General features: G+C 40.6%; 1 long non-coding RNA gene across 2 annotated transcripts in view; it reads left to right on the top strand.

Moving 5' to 3' along the window:
- Window positions 1–1,509: 1,509 nt before the first annotated feature.
- LOC105465725 (uncharacterized) overlaps window positions 1,510–19,660 on the top strand; it is a 38,880-nt gene continuing 20,729 nt past the window's right edge. For both annotated transcript variants that reach the window (XR_977750.3, XR_977751.3), the window contains exons 1-3: window positions 1,510–1,592; window positions 3,117–3,240; window positions 5,701–5,811. This is a non-coding gene — a long non-coding RNA (uncharacterized lncRNA). The remainder of the gene's footprint in view (window positions 1,593–3,116; window positions 3,241–5,700; window positions 5,812–19,660) is intronic.

Genomic DNA, 19,660 nt, shown 5'->3' with positions numbered 1-19,660 from the left:
TTTAAAATGTTTAAAGAATGACAATGATCAATTTCTCCTACTTTTTTTAGCTTTTGAATCAAACATTTGGAAACACGGAATTTTCATGCTGCAGTCTATGTATTAATTATGAAATAACTCTCATCATTGGAATATTCTAAATGAAGAAAATAGAAAAGGAGTTATGTCTTTCTGTTATTTTTCACCAAACACAGTACACTGGGGCTTATAAATACACTTTATCAAATCCCTCTGTGCAAGTAGTCCCGAGTGCTCCCCCTACCAACCCTGCACCATGAGAGAATGAATAAATGAATATCTAACAGGGCCCACACAATACCCACGAGATAATCGGCATTCTGAAAGTGTCTGAAGATATCATGTATGATAGACACCAAAGAGTGACCCTGTGCATTTCACTCCTGAATTACTGGTTGGCAGAAATGGCTGAGCAACACAAACAGATCTGAGAAGGACAAAACAGATAAATTCAGAAAACAGGGTCAGCGTGATTAGTAGACGTCAGAAATGATACTTTTCTGTCCCCCACCCCCTTCTGATTTATGCAGGACACTGTTTCTGATTTCCTTTGTTTTTCAACCCCAATATATTCCAGCTCCAGTATTCATTACAAATGGCCACACTGTTTACTGAAGGCTGGGGTGTCAGTTGTTGAAGGAAGAAGGGACCCAAGTAGTGCCTGTCTCCAGAAGCCCAATTTCTAACCCCTTTGGGGTTCCAGCCTCCTAGCGAGTAGATGAAGACTGCCAAAGGTTGATCTCCAAATTGAGTTTCTCCAAGGCCAGCTTGCAGAGGCCTGGCAATCAGAAGAGGATACTAAAGGAGCATTCCAACGACAGACACACTGAAAATAATTATCCTGATCCACAAACACCCACAAAGCTATGAGAATGGTCTTACAAGCAAGGTCTGCTTTAATACAAACATAAGTATTGTACATTACAGTCTATTGTAAATTGGTTGTAATTTTCTCCTGACACTTTCTGAATTAAACTAGTTAGTATACGAAAAATAATAATAATAATAAAATAATAATAACAACAAATGCCACAAAGCAAAAAGCAAACTCGGTGTCTGAAGGTTAATGATTGCTCATGAAAGCCACAGAAATAAATTATCTGCCTAGGGACACTGTCACATGATCAGCACAAAAGCTGCAACAGCCAAAAATGTTTATGTAGAGGAAAAAAACACTGTCAGCGTCACAGAACCCTTCCCCCCACAGCTAAATTCAAGTCCTGAGCCAGCCAGCTGCTCCTGACTGCTTACATTAAACTAATTTGTGCTGCTACATTGCAGCTGCTTAATTTTTAGTCTGAACTTTATCACCAATAAGTGTTACAATAACAAGCGATATGATGGTATCTCTGAAGAAATATCCATCAACCCCCAAACAATGACAGCCTCACAAGAGTAGACTGCAGAAAAACAAATTTAAAAAACAAAAAAAAAAAAAAGAAAGGAAGAAAGAAAATTACCCCCACACTGCCTCTTTAAAAGGGGGGAGGGGCAAACTTTTAGTGGGAAAGGCTTTAAAATGCTGCTTTGTTCCAAAGGCCGTTCTGCAATGATGAAGGGGGATGATTGAAAAGGTTAGTAGCAGGGGAAGAGTTAAGAAGTAAGATGTGCTTTTGCTAAAAGGGGGTGATTTGCAAGGTGAGAGCCTTAGAATGGGGAAGGCAGTTTCCTCACAACAATGCAATCGGTACTTTCTCTCTTGCTCACCGTCCTCCAAAACGCTATGCAAACCCAAACTGCAGCCTGGGCGGTAATTTCAGAGTTGCCCCAAACATTATTCTTTGGCCAGCCGGGCACTGGAGCTTACAATATTCCGTGTTGTTCCCCATGTTTTCCTGTGTTATTTTCCTAGCTCAGTGTAAATGCAGAAACTCTTCTTTGGACAGAAACAGACACTGACCTGAACTGGTTTAAATTCCTGCCAAATATGCAGGCACTGTTTTTGCTACATTTTGGAATTTGGCTTAGACCATGTGTCAGGCATTTATTTGTACTCAGAACTAGAATGGAGACCTAACAACTTCAAAAAATAAAAGTTGTTTTTTTTTTTTTAAGTATTAAGAATGACCTGAAAGTTTTCTATTATTAATTAGTTTGAATACGATTCATGTTTTTAGTTGAGATATCTCATTACACACTCTCCTGTTTACTGCAGGGAAAATTCAGTTTCACCCTGCTCGGTAATTACAAAAACAATTCCTTTGAAAGCAAGGGAAGAACACCCATGTCAGCTATTTACAGCATTTTAAAAATTCCGTGGTTTTCAGAATGAAGGTTCAAAGTGAATGTTATTTATGTTGAGTAATAAAGTAGTTTTTCTTGCACAGATATACTAAATGCAAAAAGAAATGTTTACACGGGAATGATTTTCCCAGGGGTGGGAAGGGGGTTGGGGAGGTGGAGGTTTGGGCCCACCCTAGGTTTTTCAACTTGACACCTTTACATCTTATGGTCCCAGCCCAGGTCCTAGCAGATTTCTTTTTTCAGAGAGCTGGTAAATCACGCTACGGAACTGACTCAGAGTGCCACGGGGCATGGCCTTGTTTCATGGGTTTCTATTGATGATCCTCCACCATGGCGGGGCAACTGTGTTTGCAAGAGCCCTCCAGGAGAGGATCCCAGGGGAAGTAGATGGATGAGGAGTCCCTGGAGCCCATCAGGATTACTCTTCCCCTCCCCCTCTCTGGTGCCAAATGGGTCACTTGCACAGTGCAAGGCTTTCTCTCCACAGGGCTCAGCGTGATACCTCCGTCTGCTGTTGGCAAAGCTTTAAGACTGCTGGGAACTCAGACGAAAGCCTCCTCAGGCTTGGAGGTGTGGCAGGGTGTAACTAGAATGAGTGCAACTTTTTAAAAGGCACCTAACCATATAGGCAGGCTAGGAAGGCTGCAAGAGGGAAGGGCAGCCGAGCAGAGGAGGGGAGGGTCGCTCAACAGCAGCTTGCTCTTCTTAATGATAGAATTAGCAGCAGTGTTTGGTTGCTCTTGAACAGAGTAAAAGACCTTAATAGGCCAGACGTCCTATTAAAACCTCAATTGTGAAATTAGAAATTAACTTGATGGAATGTGACAGCCTATCTTACCTATCTATTCTTTCAGAGCTGGACTAAATTAGTCTAACTAGGACACTTGAAGGCTTGTGAATCAGTTCACACGATCAGTGTGAAGAGCGGGTATGAAGACCCAGATGCTGGTGTGTGTGTGTGCGTATAAGCCCCAACAGGTATGAATTCAGAAGCAGTGGATATGCGGGTACTCTTCACTCTCAAGCAAGACCCACATGACAGAAAGTTCTTGCTACCAGCCAGGAATGATCTCATAGGGTTGAGCAGTTTGAATTGGCTACTTTCCTGAAAATCTCTAGAAACAAATCCTTTTCGACATAGCCTTTTCCAGAACAGCACCAAATTAGAGTAAACGCCACAAATCCTGAATTAGAATCGTAATTTCGAAAAGCGGCTATTTTTATTCTTGTGGGCTCCATAAGCAGCAAGGCACTCTGGTCACCGGTTCCTTCATTACGTCTCTGAACTTCCCTCAATCTAGCTTTGCTTTTTAGCTAAAAATCAAACCTTTCTGGCGTCTAATTGTTGGAGAAGTGGAAACAGTTAATGGAGTATGCAACGGGGTATGTTGTAATTTCCAATTCACAGCATTAACGCTTGTAGTCATGAGCTTGAAATGTAGCATTTTTCACAGAGGGAAAGTGTGGAAAGCATATATATGACTAAGGAGTACAAATGTTGTTTTGCATTTTTGCTTACATATGAGAGCACAGGCCAAATTATAGAGTAACAAAAGTCAGATATATAATTGTCTTTCATAGCACTTTTCTTCATAGAATTATAAATGACTTATCTAAAATTAAAACCACCATTACTATTAATATTTTTATATAAATATGAAGCATTTTTCCTCCTAATATCTTATGTGACTTTACAGATTATCAAAAGAGATAATGCACATGAAAGTGTTTTGTCAACTATGGATGCTATTTGAACATAAGGATTATTGACATTGTTATCACATCTGTCTCCAAATTTTTTTTTTTTAAGGTGGAGTCTTGCTGTGTCACCCAGGCTGGAGTGCAGTGGCGAGATCTCGGCTCACTGCAAGTTCCGCCTCCCGGGTTCACGCCATTCTCCTGCCTCAGCCTCCCAAGTAGCTGGGACTACAGGCGCCCACCACCACGCCTGGCTAATTTTTTATATTTTTAGTAGAGATGAGATTTCACCATGTTAGCCAGGATGGTCTCGATCTCCTGACCTCATGATTCACCCGCCTCGGCCTCCCAAAAGTGCTGAGATTACAGGCGTGAGCCACTGCGCCCGGCCTCTCTCCAAATTTTAACCAGTAAAATTCTATTCTAAGGGCTGGGTGCAGTGTAATCCCAGCACCTTTGGAGGTTGAGATGGGAGGATTGCTTGAACCCAGGAGTTTGAGACCAGCCTGGACAACACAGGGAGATCCCATCTCTACAAAAAAAAAAAATTAAATAGCTAGTCATGGTGGCACGTGTCTGCCACTCCTACTTGGGAGGCTGAGGCAGGAGAATTGCTTGAACCTGAAAGACGGAGGATGCAGTGAGCCAAGGTCGCAGAACCTGGGAGGCAGAGATTGCAGTGAGCCAAGATCAGGCCACTGCACTCCATCCTGGGTAACAGAGTGAGGCTCCTTTTCAAACAAACACATAAACAAATAAAAAATCTATTCTATCTTTTATTTGAAGATAGGTAAACAAAGGTATATTGACTGCAAAATCTTCCAAGAAACAGAACTAAAAGACAAAAATCTTGTAACAATTCTTCACTCAATTAGAATGTATTGTCTGTTTACTGTGTGTGTAGTAACGGGGCAATCCTGATGTCATGCAACTGAAGACACACTCTGAATAACTTCTTCCTTCTCAAAATATATATCTCCACCCATGTATAGTGCCCTCCCATTCAAAAATCAGGAAACTACACAACAGAATGAGAGGCCAGTATCTCTGAAATCCCTCAGCTGGCATGCACCCAGCTATGCTAGATCCAGAGCGGTGAACGGTGGGGCTGATTTGGACAGAGCGACTCCTACCCAGGGCAGACCTATCCGTGAGGCTCACCTGACGTCGTGCTCAGAGGCCATGATACTTTTAGGTGCCCATGAAAATGTTTTAATTACTTTTAAAATCTGAAGGAAAAAAAGGAACTTCTAGGTCAAAGAAAGATTTATTTATTTATTTGTTTCTAGACGGAGTGTTGCTCTGTCACCCAGGCTGGAGTACAGTGGCGCAATCTCGGCTCGCTGTAAGCTCCGCCTTCCAGGTTCAAACAGTTCTCTGCCTCAGCCTCCCTAGTAGCTGGGATTACAGGCACCAGCCACCACATCCGGCTAATTTTTTTGTATTTTTAGTAGAGATGGGGTTTCACCACCTTGGCCAGGCTGATCTTGAACTCCTGACCTCGTGATCCACCTGCCTCAGCCTCCTAGTGCTGAGATGACAGGCGTGAGCCACCACGCCCGGCCTAGAAAGCTTTTTTAATATATACCATATTCATCTTTATACCAACATGATCATAAAATACAATTTTTTACTTTTTCACTGGGGGAAAGAGCCCATGAAGGCAAAACATGGCTGGGTTAGTTTCCTATTCCTGCTGTTACAAGTTCCTACACACTTGGTGACTTCATTATCTTACAGTTCTGGCGGTCAGAAGTCCGAAATGGGTCTTACACGACCAACATCCAGAAGTCGACAGGGAGGAAGAACTGAGGATCCTACATCCTGTGAGGGAGCAGCGAGAGCACTGCAGTAAGACATAACCCTCCTTTGCCTCTCTATGTCCTCTGCCCCATGCTGCTTATGTCCTTATTGAAGTTAAGAGTCCGGCTGTCATTGAGAACCTCTGGTACTGCACCATTTGATGAAGGGCTATGAAAAACTCCCCTGAGAACAGCAATGCACACTGATCCTACCAGCTCATTCACTTTAGAATACACTCTCTAAAGCCAATACTAATGGCTGTAGACAAGTGGGGCAGGATTGTCAAGATACCTCTACCCAGTTCTTTCTACAGAACTGATCTCTACAGAACTGTCTGGTTCTCTGAGGTCACAGCAGTATAATCTTAAGGTGACCGTTAAAATTTGATTGACACATTTTCAGGATTTAAAGTAAAATTAAAAGAATGTGGAAGGCAGCTGTTTATGGCACTGTAATAGATAGCCATGTTTACGAAAACAAATTCAAGTTGAGCAATGATCCAGCAGATTTTGTTTGGTAGGGAGGACCATTGAACCAATGGGACCCACATTTTTCCCACTTCAAGAGATTTTTTTTCTCTCAGTGACATTATGTAACTGACTCAGATCTCATTTTTCCTTTACATACCCAGACAACCCCAGAGATGCTGAGACCCCAGAGATTTCACTTTTTATCAGATATTTGGCACAAAGAAACACTTTTGCAGTCTATAGTTTAAACTAAACAACTGTCTGGGACACTCTTGTGATTGTAGGTGCTAATTTCAACTCTCTGGTAACCCATTCCTCAGTATTACCATCTATAAAATGGATGTAGTGATAATAAACTAAGTCATGAAATTGTTTATGAGGAATAACCACTGATGGGATTATATGGCACTTTACACACATAAAATCCTAAGTAGTCCAAGCAATCAAAAGTAACACTTCCCAGTGACATCTCCATAAAAGCCACTTTCTTCTGAACAAATACAAACTTTCCAGAGATGTCTAAGCCACAGAACTGCACAGGCAGATGGGAAATGTAAACCCTACAGAGAAACAGAGAAATGAAACGAAATCTGCATTTGAACATTGGAGTTTTATCACAATTGCAATACATCTAACAGTCTTCCTTGTTTTAGTTACTATATGTTATTTTTCTTACCATAATGAAGAAAAGATATCACAGAAAATGATGTTAAAGCAGGCCTAACATACACTTGCTGAGTTTTCTGGTGAAAGATTATGTTTTCAAAAAACTTCTCCAAGGGAAATTCTTTGAAGTGTTTTTACTGCCATTTGATGGGTTAAAATTTTGTCATTTGCATTATTTTGAAATGTCTTTGTACTCTAAAGCCTGGTAAAAGGATGCATAATTGTGGAAAACAATTTAATAAATAAGAGAAAACTAACAGTAACAATATAAAATACATATGGAATTCCTGACTCCAAAGAATTGAAATGGGGAGAGGGTGATTAAAATGAAGAGAAAAGTTGACAAGTGAAATTTCAAGCAGTTTTATTTTTAATGGGAAAAAAAAATTCTTCACCATTAATGTGTAATCTGCACAAAGACAAGGTTAAAAAAAAAGAGAGCAGAGTCAGGAAGGTCAGGGTGTTACATCGGATTTGTGCAGAGAAATTATATAATAACACTTTGGATAGATGACTTAAGTGAAACTGGAATAATGACATCCTGAATATTGTTTGGCCACAAACAGTAGAAATTTCTCCCTTTGTAATGCCTTCCACCTCATCCTTGCAAAACAGGATAGGGAACGGAGCAAACTCTGAACAGCAGAAAACTACATCCAACCACCAACAGCAAAGAAGAGAAAAGAAACCATGAAGTGGGTTTATATTACTCCAAAATATTCTTTGACATTCCCTAGATTTTTTTTTTCCATTTCGCTACTGTACTTGCCCAACCATGCTGGGGTGTTATGCTATTTTAGACATGAGTTAACAGGTCTCTTTACATACACACAATTCCACATTCCAGTGAGACCTATTATATCCTTTTCCTCCCTACCCCACCCTTGCAGTGCACACACACACACCGCTCTCTCTCCTTCTCCACCCACACAGTACCATCCCCCTCTAGTATTTTTTATTTGTTGTTCAACACTTCCCCATTACTGAATGTTTCCAAGGCCATGCAAATCCGCATGCCTGAGAAAGCTTTTCTACCATATGACATGGTTGATTCTGCAAAATAAAACAGCTGTAGACAGAGAGCAGGTAAAACAGAACAAATGGCAAAAAAAAAGGAAGAGGCTTTGACTTGGCTGGTAATTGAGAGGGTGGGAATAGACCTCAGGGGATCTTGTAACCCTTGCTACTCAATATGCAATCTATGGACCCATAGCATCAGCTGGGAACTTGTTAAAAATGCAGAGTTTCAGCTAGGCACAGTGGCTACAACTATAATCTGAGCACTTTGGAAGGTTAAGGCAGGAGGATTTCTTTTCTTTTCTTTTCTTTTCTTTTCTTTTCTTTTTTTTTGAGATGGAGTCTCGCTCTTGTCGCCCAGGCGTGTGCTACCATGTCTGGCTAATTTTTAAATTATTTGTAGAGATGGGGTTTCTCTATGTTGCCCAGGCAGGTCTCAAACTCCTGGGCTCAAGAGATCCTCCTGGGGTGCAGTGTACACTATTGTGTGTTGCAGTGCGCACACACACACCACTCTCTCTCATTCTCTACCCACACAGTACCATCCCCCTCTAGTATTTTTTATTTGTTGTTCAACACTTCCCCATTACTGAATGTTTCCAAGGCCATGCAAATCCGCATGCCTGAGAAAGCTTTTCTACCATATGACATGGTTGATTCTGCAAAATAAAACAGCTGTAGTCAGAGAGCAGGTAAAACAGAACAAATGGCAAAAAAAAGGAAGAGGCTTTGACTTGGCTGGTAATTGAGAGGGTGGGAATTGAGAGGGTGCAGTGACGGGATATCAGCTCCCTGCAACTTCCACCTCCTGGGTTCAAGTGATTCTCATGCCTCAGCCTCCTGAGTAGCTGGGATTACAAGCGCCTGCCACCATGCCCAGCTAATTTTTGTACTTTTATTATAGACGGGGTTTCCCCATGTTGGTCTCGAACTCCTGACCTCAGGTGATCTGCCCACCTCAGCCTCCCAAAGATTACAGGCATGACCCACCGTGTCCAGGGGATTTCTTTATTATTATTATTATTATTTCAATAGTTTTGGGGAAATAGGTGGTATTTGGTTACATGGATAAGTTCTTTGGTGGTGATTTTTGAGATTTTGGTACACCCATCACCTGAATAGTGTACACTGCACCCCAGGAGGATCTCTTGAGCCCAGGAGTTTGAGACCTGCCTGGGCAACATAGAGAAACCCCATCTCTACAAAGAATTTAAAAATTAGCCAGACATAGTGGCACACACCTGTAGTCCCAACCCCTCGGGAGGCTGAGGTGAGAGGGTCACTTGAGCCCAGGAGTTCAACACCAGCCTGGGCAACATAGTGAGACCCCCCATCTCCAGAAAAGAAAAATGCCTACTCTGCATCAGACCTACTGAATGCACATTAAAGACAGAGAAACATTTCACTGTGTCAGTCTCCACTGAAGACACTTGTCAATGATTTAAATATCTATATCCAATGGGGAGAAAACTCATAACTTCCCTTGGTACATATTCCAAGAACTATTAGCCTACGTAATCAAGATGCAACTACACTCCTCACCCTTCACCCATCAGCTTTCTCATAATTTATTGGATTTTTTTTTTTTTTTTTTTTTTTTTGCTGTATGTGCAGATTCCTATTCTCCCAACAACTTCATGGCAATGTAAGGTAACTACAGTCTGGTTGGATGAGATGGCTCACATCTGTAATCTCAGCACTTTGGGAGGCTGAGGCGGGCAGATCATTTGAGGTCAGGAGTTCAAGACCAATCTGGCCAACATGGTGAAACCCAGTGTCTACTAAAAATTCAAAAAAAGAAAAAAAATAGCTGGCCATCGTGCCACATACCTGTAATCCCACTTACTCAGGAGGCTGAGGCAGGGGAATAGCTTGAACCAGGGAGGTGGAGGGCACAGTGAGCCAAGATTGCTCCACTGCACTCCAGCCTGGGCGACAGAGTGAGACCCTTCCTCAAAAACAAAACAAACAAAAAACAGGATAACTACAGTCTAAAAATGGTGGGATTTGGAACAAAGACCTAAGGCCCCACTACTCTCTACCCACTCAGATATTTAATACTGTGATAGGTGCTTCATCCTCCATCACACCCAGTGAAACCTTACAGAGAGAGAGAAGGGTGAGAATAGTATTACTCTCCCAGAGGCATTTTTATTTGAGTAAAAGAAATGACTGAATCTATAGTATTTGGCAGAAGAAAAGAAATTTTACTTTTTCCTTTTTATACCAAGAAGTTGGGCTGGAGGATGTTCCCTTTATCAGGTCTTACAAGCCTTGTTCATAAGGCCAGCCCTGCCTTCACTGCAGAGGCAGACGGTTATTTTTTAAGCATTACTTGGAAGTTTGTTGGAAAGTGGTTCCTAGGTCTTAGAAATAATGGAAAACAAGACATGAAGGATCAGAGCAGAATTATGTGAAGTCACCTTTAAAAAGGAAGAATTGCTCTGTTAAAAAAATGACTCTACCCTAAAGGGGGCTCATTGCCATGGAAAGATGGTAAAGGAAGACTCTCAGAGGCAAACAATGGTAGGACCCATCCAGGCGCTCTGGGAATGTCCGCTCCATTATCAGACTTCGAGGTTGATTGAGCATTTTTGGGTCAACTGAAAATTCATTCTTTTAGTAGAGATGAATGCAAAACGTGCTGCTAGACCTTAACAATTTCTGGTACTGTTGGCAAGATTATTCCAAATGCTGTTTAGATGTTTCAAGCCAACTTAACCTGATGCCACCATACATCCGATGTATCTAAATCCTACCTTTCAGATTCTGCCCTTTGAAACAAATTTGAAGTATGGGTTGACTTGCCTTAAAGTTTGAGTACTCAAGGAAAGGGCTAATCATGGAGGTTCCAGTATTCTGGTTCTTAATGCCATAACTTCTCACAGTCAATAAATGGGTTGACTTTCTAAATTATACATCAATCTTAAAAGCTGGGTTAATGTGAGTCACCCCACTGAGAAAGGAACACTTGCTCAAAATGCTGACACATCAGCATTCTGGGCCTACAAGCCTTGGGACTAAAGACAAACTATGATAAGTTAATCAAAGCCCAAATGGCTGCTCTGTGAAGCTTCTCCAGAGATAATCCTGGGCCCCTTAGTTTGTGGTTACCATACTATTATGAAAATGGGATTACAAATAAATCTCTAAGGTCTGTGGTTCATGAAACTTTCAGGACTCTGTTTTGTTTTGTTTTTTGTGTGTGGTTTTGTTTGTTGTTGTTGTTGTTGTTGTTGTTGAGACAGAGTTTTGCTCATGTCACCCAGGCTGGAGTGCAATGGTACAATCTTGGCTCACTGCAACCTCCACCTCCCAAGTTCAAGTGATTCTCCTGTCTCAGCCTCCCCGGTAGCTGGGATTATGGGCTCCTGCAACCACGCCTAGCTAATTTTGTATTTTTAGTAGAGACAGGGTTTCATCATGTTGGTCAGGCTGGCCTTGAACCCCCGACCTCAGGTGATCTGCCTGCCTCAGCCTCCCAAAGTGCTGGGATTACAGGCATGAGCCACCGCACCTAGGACTCTTTAGAAATATTTACTTACTACCCCACAAAATGCTGGGAATACCATGGGAATGTCAAAGCACAATCATAAAGTCATCAAGGGGAAATTTTCGCCTAACTATTTTTCAACAAATATTTTCTGTGTTTCTCCCATGTGCCTGGCACTGTGAGTAATTGTGAGAACACTTTGAATGGGGAAATAGACAAGCAAGAATTCATAATGCAATGCGCTAGTGCAATAACAGAAGAACAGGCCAGTTTTCTAAATTGTGTTTGAGTTGATACCTAAAGGGGAAGAAGGATTTGGCCAAGTTGGTGATCTAGAGAAACTGACTGATCTGCAAAATAAAATGGCTGAAACCATAAAGCAGTTAAAACAGAATGAATGGCAAGGAGAAGAAACAACCATGACTCCTCTAGTAATTAAGAGATAAGATGAACATAGATCCTGTAGCCCTTGCTACTGAAATGTGGTCTGTGGACCAGCAGCATCAGCTGAGATCTTATTAGAAATACAGATGGTCTTTTTTTTTTTTTTTGAGACAGTCTCGATCGCCAGGCCAGAGTGCAGAGGCTCAATCTTGGCTCACTGCAACCTCTGCCTCCTGGGTTCAAGCTATTCTCCTGCCTCAGCCTCCTGAGTAGCTGGGACTACAGGCATGCACCATCACCCAGATGGTCACCAGGGCGTGGTGGCGCATGCCTGTAATCCCAGCACTTTGGGAGGCCGAGGCGGGTGGATCACCTAAGGTCAGGAGTTCAAGACCAGTCTGGCCAACATGGTGAAACCCCCATCTCTACTGAAAATACAAAAATTAGCCAGGCGTGGTGGTGGGCACCTGTAATCCCAGCTACTCAGGAGGCTGAGGCAGGAGAACTACTTGAGCCGGGGAGGTTGCAGTGAGCCAAGATCACACCATTCCACTCCAGTCTGGGTGACAGAGTGAGAGTCCGTTTCCAAAAAAAAAAAAAAGGAAAAAGACATACAGATGGTCCCCAATTGATGATGGTTCTCCTTAGGATTTTTCAACTTTACGATAGTACAAAAGCAACATGCGTTCTGTTCGCTCCTTTATTGATGATGAAGTTAGGTCTGGAGAAATCTATTGTAAATTGAAAAAATTATAAATTGATGAGTTTATCTGGATGTAACCCCATTGTCAGTTGAGGAGTGTCTGAATAGAATTTACAGCCCCATCTGAATCAGAATCGATATCGTGGCATGTTTAGAGAACTACACGTCTTTCCATATTATTAGATGGTAAAGTCATTAAAAAATAGCCAGAGATAAACCTAAAAAGCAAGGGAGGGCTAGATTGTAAAGAGTCATATTTGCCATACAAAGGGGTAAGTTTGGCTGGGCGTGGTGGCTCACATCTGTAATCCCAGCACTTTGGTAGGCCTAGGCAGGCAGATCACTTGAGGTCAGGAGTCTGAGACCAAGACCAGCCTGGCCAATGTGGTGAAACCCTGTCTCTACTAAAAATACAAAAATTAGCCAGGCGTGGTGGCACACACCTATAATCCCAGCCACTTGGGAGGCTGAGGCAGGAGAATCTCTTGAACCCAGGAGGCAGAGGCTGCAGTGAGATGAGATCGCACCACTGCACTCCAGCCTGGGTGACAGAGAGAGACTCTGCCTCAAAAAAAAAAAAAAAAAAAAAAATATATATATATATATATATATATACACACACACACACATATACATATACATATACATAGGGGTAAGTTTAAGAATTGCAGAGTGGAGAGAGAACGGGTTTTTATATTCAACATGTCTCTAATAGCAGGCTGAACATTTCTCAGGCTTTTGGCTAGGATTAAGTGTAACAGCAGGGTGAAGAATGGATTCAACCTAAGACAAGTTTATTAGTTCTAACCAAAAAAAAATGAAAAAAGTGGAATTAAGGCAGATCCAATACAAGTTTTTTGAGAGGCAGACAGGACAAGAACTAATGACTGATTCATCTAAAGAGTAAGGGAGAGGAAGGAGAAGACTAAGATTCTTGTTTCTCACTTGGATGCCTACCTGGATGATGCTGCTGGTCATACAGCAGCAGGGAAAAAAATTGGACGGAGAATAGGCAATGGGGTCAGAATGGTCTCTTCCAGACATGTTGAATATGAGGAACTTTGTACACAACTATGTAAAAAGAGCTATTTATATATTTGGATCAAAGGAGTTATATATTTGAAGCAAAGCTAAGGAAAGTTACAGAAACAGAGACCTAGAAATCACCGACACAGAGAATAATTGATGCCATAGACAAAGATATTATTTAATATTTGCCAAGAAGGCTGTGAAAAGTGAGAAGAGAATCTTCCTCCTGCTTATTTCTGCACAAAGTTCTCTCCTCTTTCCCTTACTGCCCCCCAACAAAAATTCTGGTGTACCGTTGTCATTGCTGGTGAAGAGCAACTAGTTTCTGAAATTTTTTGTGACATTTCTAATTATCTCTGAACATATCTGTCCAAAATTCCACTTCATTATGGTTATACCTTGGATCAGATGATTGTATGTGAATCTGATTTTAAAATGCATACCTATAATTTCTGAAAATTAGTGTATTTTCCACTCTCAGAAATATGTGCATTTTGCAAGGTCATTTACCTAGTTCTTATGTTTAGAGCAATAGCCAAAGATACGTAATTCCCTGGTAATTTCTAACACCCATGGTTCACCAATATCAGGCATTTTGGGAAACAGACGAACTTTGTGCTGATCCTCCTACCACACTGCTACATAGAATGCTACTAGTTCTCTTCCCACTTTCTCTCCCAACAAAAGGCTCATTAAAACCAGGAATAAAGTGACATGATGTCTTGGATTGTATCTAAAATAATCCAGTGGAGTTCAAATGGAGAGAGAAAGGGGTTGGATGGGAATATATATGAAAACAAGACTGATCATGAGTTGATTATGGTTGAAGTTAGATGAATAATATTGGAGTTATTTTTGTGTATGTTTGAAATTTCCATAATAAAAAGTTTTCTTAAAAAAAAAATAAATGATGATCAGCGATTGACTCTAACTTCTTCCTCAGGACCAGATTTCTAAGGACAGGGGAGGACACAAAGTAAATAATAGTTTATCTTTGGATTGATCAATACTCTCAAACTATCACTCTTTGCTTAAAGCGTTTTTGTCATTCCAATTAATCTAACATCATTCAACACATTCATTAACATTATATTTACTACATCTTCCAAATCATAATTAATAGAAATAAGACCAAGTGTTTTATGGTGGTATAAATCATTGGGAAAACCTTCTCAATTATATAGTTGATGAAAGCAATAAATGATAATAATTCTGCAAATTCACCTCAAGATGATCCTCAACAGATCCACAAGGTTCATTTATTTAATTTAAATTCCTACATAGTACATTGAAATGTCTTCAATATTTCAAAAGCCAAAGTTAGAAAAATAAAAGTATAATGACAGTTATGTCTCATTTAGCTTTCAATCTACTGTTGGGGGGGGGGTTGGGGGAAAAAGATATTTTTACAAGAAATATTTACAAATAGAGCCACAAAGTCTCTCACTTAGTTCACCAATTAGAAACAAATCAGAAAATACAATTTTAAAAACGTTGACTTTTTGAGCGCACATAACGAAAATTTCTAACATCAAGTGAGTAAAGAAATATGTGTTTATTTTTGATGCCATACTATGTTGCTAAAATAATAGAGAGAAAGAATTAACTGAACCAGAGATGTTATACATTGTTGTGAAAATGATTCTTGAGTCTAAAAAGGTAGAGAAATAATTAATGCTGTGATTCAATCCATGTTGATATTCTTACCCTCAATACATGTATACAATTATAAATATATATATTGTTGTTGTTGTTGTTGTTGTTGTTGTTTTTGTTGTTGTTGTTGAGACAGAGTCTTGCTTGGTCACCCAGGCTGGAGTGCATGACGTGATATTGGCTCACTGCAACCTCTGCCTCCCGGGTTCAAGCAATTCTCCTGCCTCAGCCTCCCAAGTAGCTGGGATTACAGGCATCCGCCACTGGCTGATTTTTGTATTTAGTAGAGATGGGGTTTCACCATGTTGGCTAGGCTGGTCTCAAACTCCTGACCTCACGTGATCCTCCCGCCTCAGCCTCCCAAAGTGCTGGGATCACAGGCATGAGCCACTGAGCCGGGCCTAACAAACATTTATAAACATCTACCACAGGCCAGGTACTTTCTAGGCACTGGAAACAGAGTGGTGAATGAAAGAGACCAAGCAGCTAGCATAACCTTACATTCTAGCAGGAGAGACAAGCACAAATGAAGGCATAGAAATGTACTATGCGAGTAGTGATAGGTACAAAGAAGAGAAATTAAATGGAGTAATGGAGACGAAGAGATGGAGAGGAGGCACAGGCCACCTATTTTAGTGGCTTCTCAAGAGCACGTTGCTCCACAGTTTTTAGGTTTTCCTCTGGCTATAAATGTTTAAATGGTTGGCACCCACCTGTTTTAGTTTCTCAGAGTAGCAAATGATCTAGTTAATCTCCTAAGGTTCCTTTCTATCCTATCACTTTATTATCAATAACTTCATGATTAACCACATTATGAACAACTCTGTTTTTAGAAATTTGTTCAAAATTTAATATTTATGGAATTCTAACAGTTTCATGGTCCATCTTCCCTAATTCTCTTTTCATTCTAACAGATTCTTTCTCTGTTCCCTGTCCCCCCGGCCACACAAATTACTGACATGGATCATAAGTCAGGTATTCAATGTGGAAATGCATTAATAATGTGTTTATACTGAAAAAGCTACACAAATTGTTCAATAATTTTACTACTCACGTCCCAGATTCTCCCTGCATAAGCTCCTGACATATCACAACCTGGCCACAAATTAGTGGACTGGGGTCAACTTCTGAGTCGAGGTCCAGACTGGTCATCAACTCATGGGAACACCAGCACCAAACCTCTGCCCTAAACCAGGTGCCTTAAACCAGGTCTCATGGGATACTATCTCATGGGAAATTTAAATCTGAGGCTCACAAGTATGTCAGCAAATACAAAGCACTGTGGAAATAAGTGTGCAGTCAATGCCATGAAGCAATAGAAGCAGAGTGTAATGAGAAGGCACATTCTACGGAGAATGAAAGTGAAGACAGAATTGCACTATGGAGAAAAAGCAGGTAGACTGGGCATGGTGACTCACGCCTGTAATTCCAACACTTTTGGAGGCTGGGAGGGTGGATCACTTGAGGCCAGGAGTTCGAGACCAGCCTGTACAACACAGTGAAACCTGTCTCTACCAAAAAATACAAAAATTAGCCAAGTATGGTGGTGTGCGCCTGTAGTCCCAGCTACTTGGGAGGCTGAGGCATGAGAATCTCTTGAACCTGAGAAGCAGAGGTTGCAATGAGCCAGGATATCATGCCACTGCACTCCAGCCTGGGCGACAGAGTGAGACTCTGTCTCAAAAAAAAAAAAAAAAAAAAAAAAAAAAGCAGGTAGAGGAGTTTTGTCCCAAGAATAGCCTCCTCCTCTCAGCCTCCTTGAAGCATCACTGTATGGCACATGCCAGGAACTTTCCCGAGATAAGTCCTCCTTACTTCCCCTGGGTTTATTCTTACTTAAAAGCCTGTCAACTGAGGTTACCTGACAGTTACAAAGCAGGATTAAAACTACATTTAATGAAGTTTACCATCATCATTTATGCAACAAAATGACCCTCTTAGTCTGGCTGATGAGGCCACTTATCAATAACATATTCCAAAGGCTCATTGTATGCAGAGCATTCCAGAAAACATAAATGGCACAGGAACATTGTGATCCTATGAAAGGGAAATTAATAAATAGTAGCACTCTGGATAAAGTTTTACAGGAAGTTTAGCATGAGGAATTGCATGATTGCAATACAGTCATGATTAAGAGCACACACTCTGGACCTCTAGACTGCCAGTGTTTGGTTTCCAGCCCCCCAGTTAAAAGCTGTTTAATTTTGAGCAGATAACTCCAATCTTTCTACACTTCAGCATTTTCATTTGTAAAATTGAGAATATTAATAGTTCTGCTGCAGAAAGTATTGCAATAATTAAATGAGTAATATATGTAAAATGCTTATTGTTACACGAATAGCTTATGATAATGAAAAGGATGGAATCTACAAGTACAAATATTGTGAATGATAAAAAGAAAAAGATTGGGCCAGGTACAGTGGCTCATGCCTGTAATTCCAGCACTTTGGGAGGACGAGGCAGGTGGATCATGAGGTCAGGAGATCAAGACCATCCTGGCCAACATGGTGAAACCCCATCTCTACAGGAAAAAAAATATATATATACAATTAGCTGGGTGTGGTGGCGCGTGCCTGTAATCCCAGCTACTCGGGAGACCGAGACAGGAAAATGGCGTGAACCCAGGAGTCGGAGGTTGCAGTGAGCTGAGATCTCACCACTGCACTCCAGTCTGGCAACAGAGTGAGACTCCGTCTCAAAAAAGAAAAAGAAAAAGAAAAAGAAAAAGATTGTTTCAATGATATATTTATCCTCTACATTGATGCTAGTGTTTTACCATGCATAAAGGCTCCCCAACAAGACTATAAACTCTGGAAAATTCAGGACCATGTTTAGTTGGCATGTTGGGAACTTGGGAACTGTCACAGTTTCTAGCACATAGTAGGTGCCCAGTAGTATTTGTTAAATTAACAACTGGCTAATCTAAGCCCACTTGTATATCCTTGTCAATATACTCAATTATATACTCAATAGTACAATCCTGTCTCACATTTATTTTTACTTTTTGTTATTCACATTTGGTTTTATCTATTTACCTTGCCACTTCATTTATCTCTTGATACATAACTCTCCTTGACAATAGTGCAAGGGGATTCAAACTTACTGTGACTATATTCCTGCTTGGTAAAACATCAAGCCCTAATATATAGAAGTCTTTTCTATCTATTCTTTAAGTGTAAACACTTTATCGCATGTATGCTTCATTCTAGATTCTCACAGAAACAGAGTAGGAAAACTGTGGCTCACCCAAGACCCAGTCTTTCCCCAGGTTCCCCACAGATAAGCTCTGAATCTGTTATAATTGACTCACCACGACCTGCATACATTTAATTCCTCGTGGCATCCTTAGATCTTTTTTGCCACATCCTTTTGCTCTGACTCTAAGAGGAAGCCAACCATCTCTTCGCTGGCCTGTGCCACAGATGCCTTCCATGTCAATACCATCTGTGATCCCGACGGAAATGATAGTTAAAATTTGTTGCATCTGTTATTGAGCCTATCTTTGTAGTAGGAGTAATGAAATTTGGCTTCTAAACTAATTCATCTTTATGCAGATAGCCCAAACTAACCTGCAATTAAAACACTGAAAGTAGACACAACTGGGAGATACAAAATAAATGTGGGAAAAGTTCTTTTTCAATAAAGAAGCATGATTATTTTGAGAAACATCAACTCCAAGGACTATAAGCTAGTAGAAATTAAAATTATGGGAAAATAGAATTTTGCCGATAGACTTGAAATTGTGAAAATAAGTAGAGTGTTTGATAACCTGAAATAAACTCTTTCTAAAGCACTATTTTTATAGTGGAACCAGGGGTAGCTATTATTTTGTTATTATTTTAATTGTTTGTGAACATATGGGATAAAGAAAAGGAACATAAATGTGATTGCAGCTAAAGTATACCTGAAAGAGTCAATTAAATTCATGTTCTAAAGAAGCATAAGAATGATGATTCTGTCACTCAGAATTGAAGAGGCTTAATGTACATTGTAAATTAGTAATGTTTAAGATTTTCAGATAGTGTGTATATTGATTAAATAAGACATTGAGAGATTTCAAATGGCCAAAAAGTATAATTGTCTTTATGTATATCAAAATATATTTTTGAAATTTCTGAATTTCTCAATCATATAAACAGTAAACATCTAGCCCTAGAAGAAAATGTAATCCTGTTTTACTTAGTTGGACGTACTTTTTCATACACAAGAACATTTCGCTGGTTTTCCAGTGATCACACAAGTGACTGGTGATAGTTGGACGAGAGCCCCAGCGCCCCACACTTCTTCCAGGCCCCTGTGAGTTCACCCTGCACTCAACAGAGTATAGACAGTTTAACGAGTTAGCCAGAAAATCCTGGGAAATCTGTCTCAGTGTAGACTATTCAAAGCTGGTATGCATCATTGTAATTTGCTAACAGTGAATATTGATTCTGCCACAAAGATAAAATAACGAATTGGCTGGGTACAGTGGCTCACGCC

Source organism: Macaca nemestrina, chromosome 5 (assembly GCF_043159975.1).
Source record: "Macaca nemestrina isolate mMacNem1 chromosome 5, mMacNem.hap1, whole genome shotgun sequence".
Classification (NCBI taxonomy): Eukaryota; Metazoa; Chordata; class Mammalia; order Primates; family Cercopithecidae; genus Macaca; species Macaca nemestrina.
This window is presented reverse-complemented; position numbering and strand designations above follow the sequence as displayed.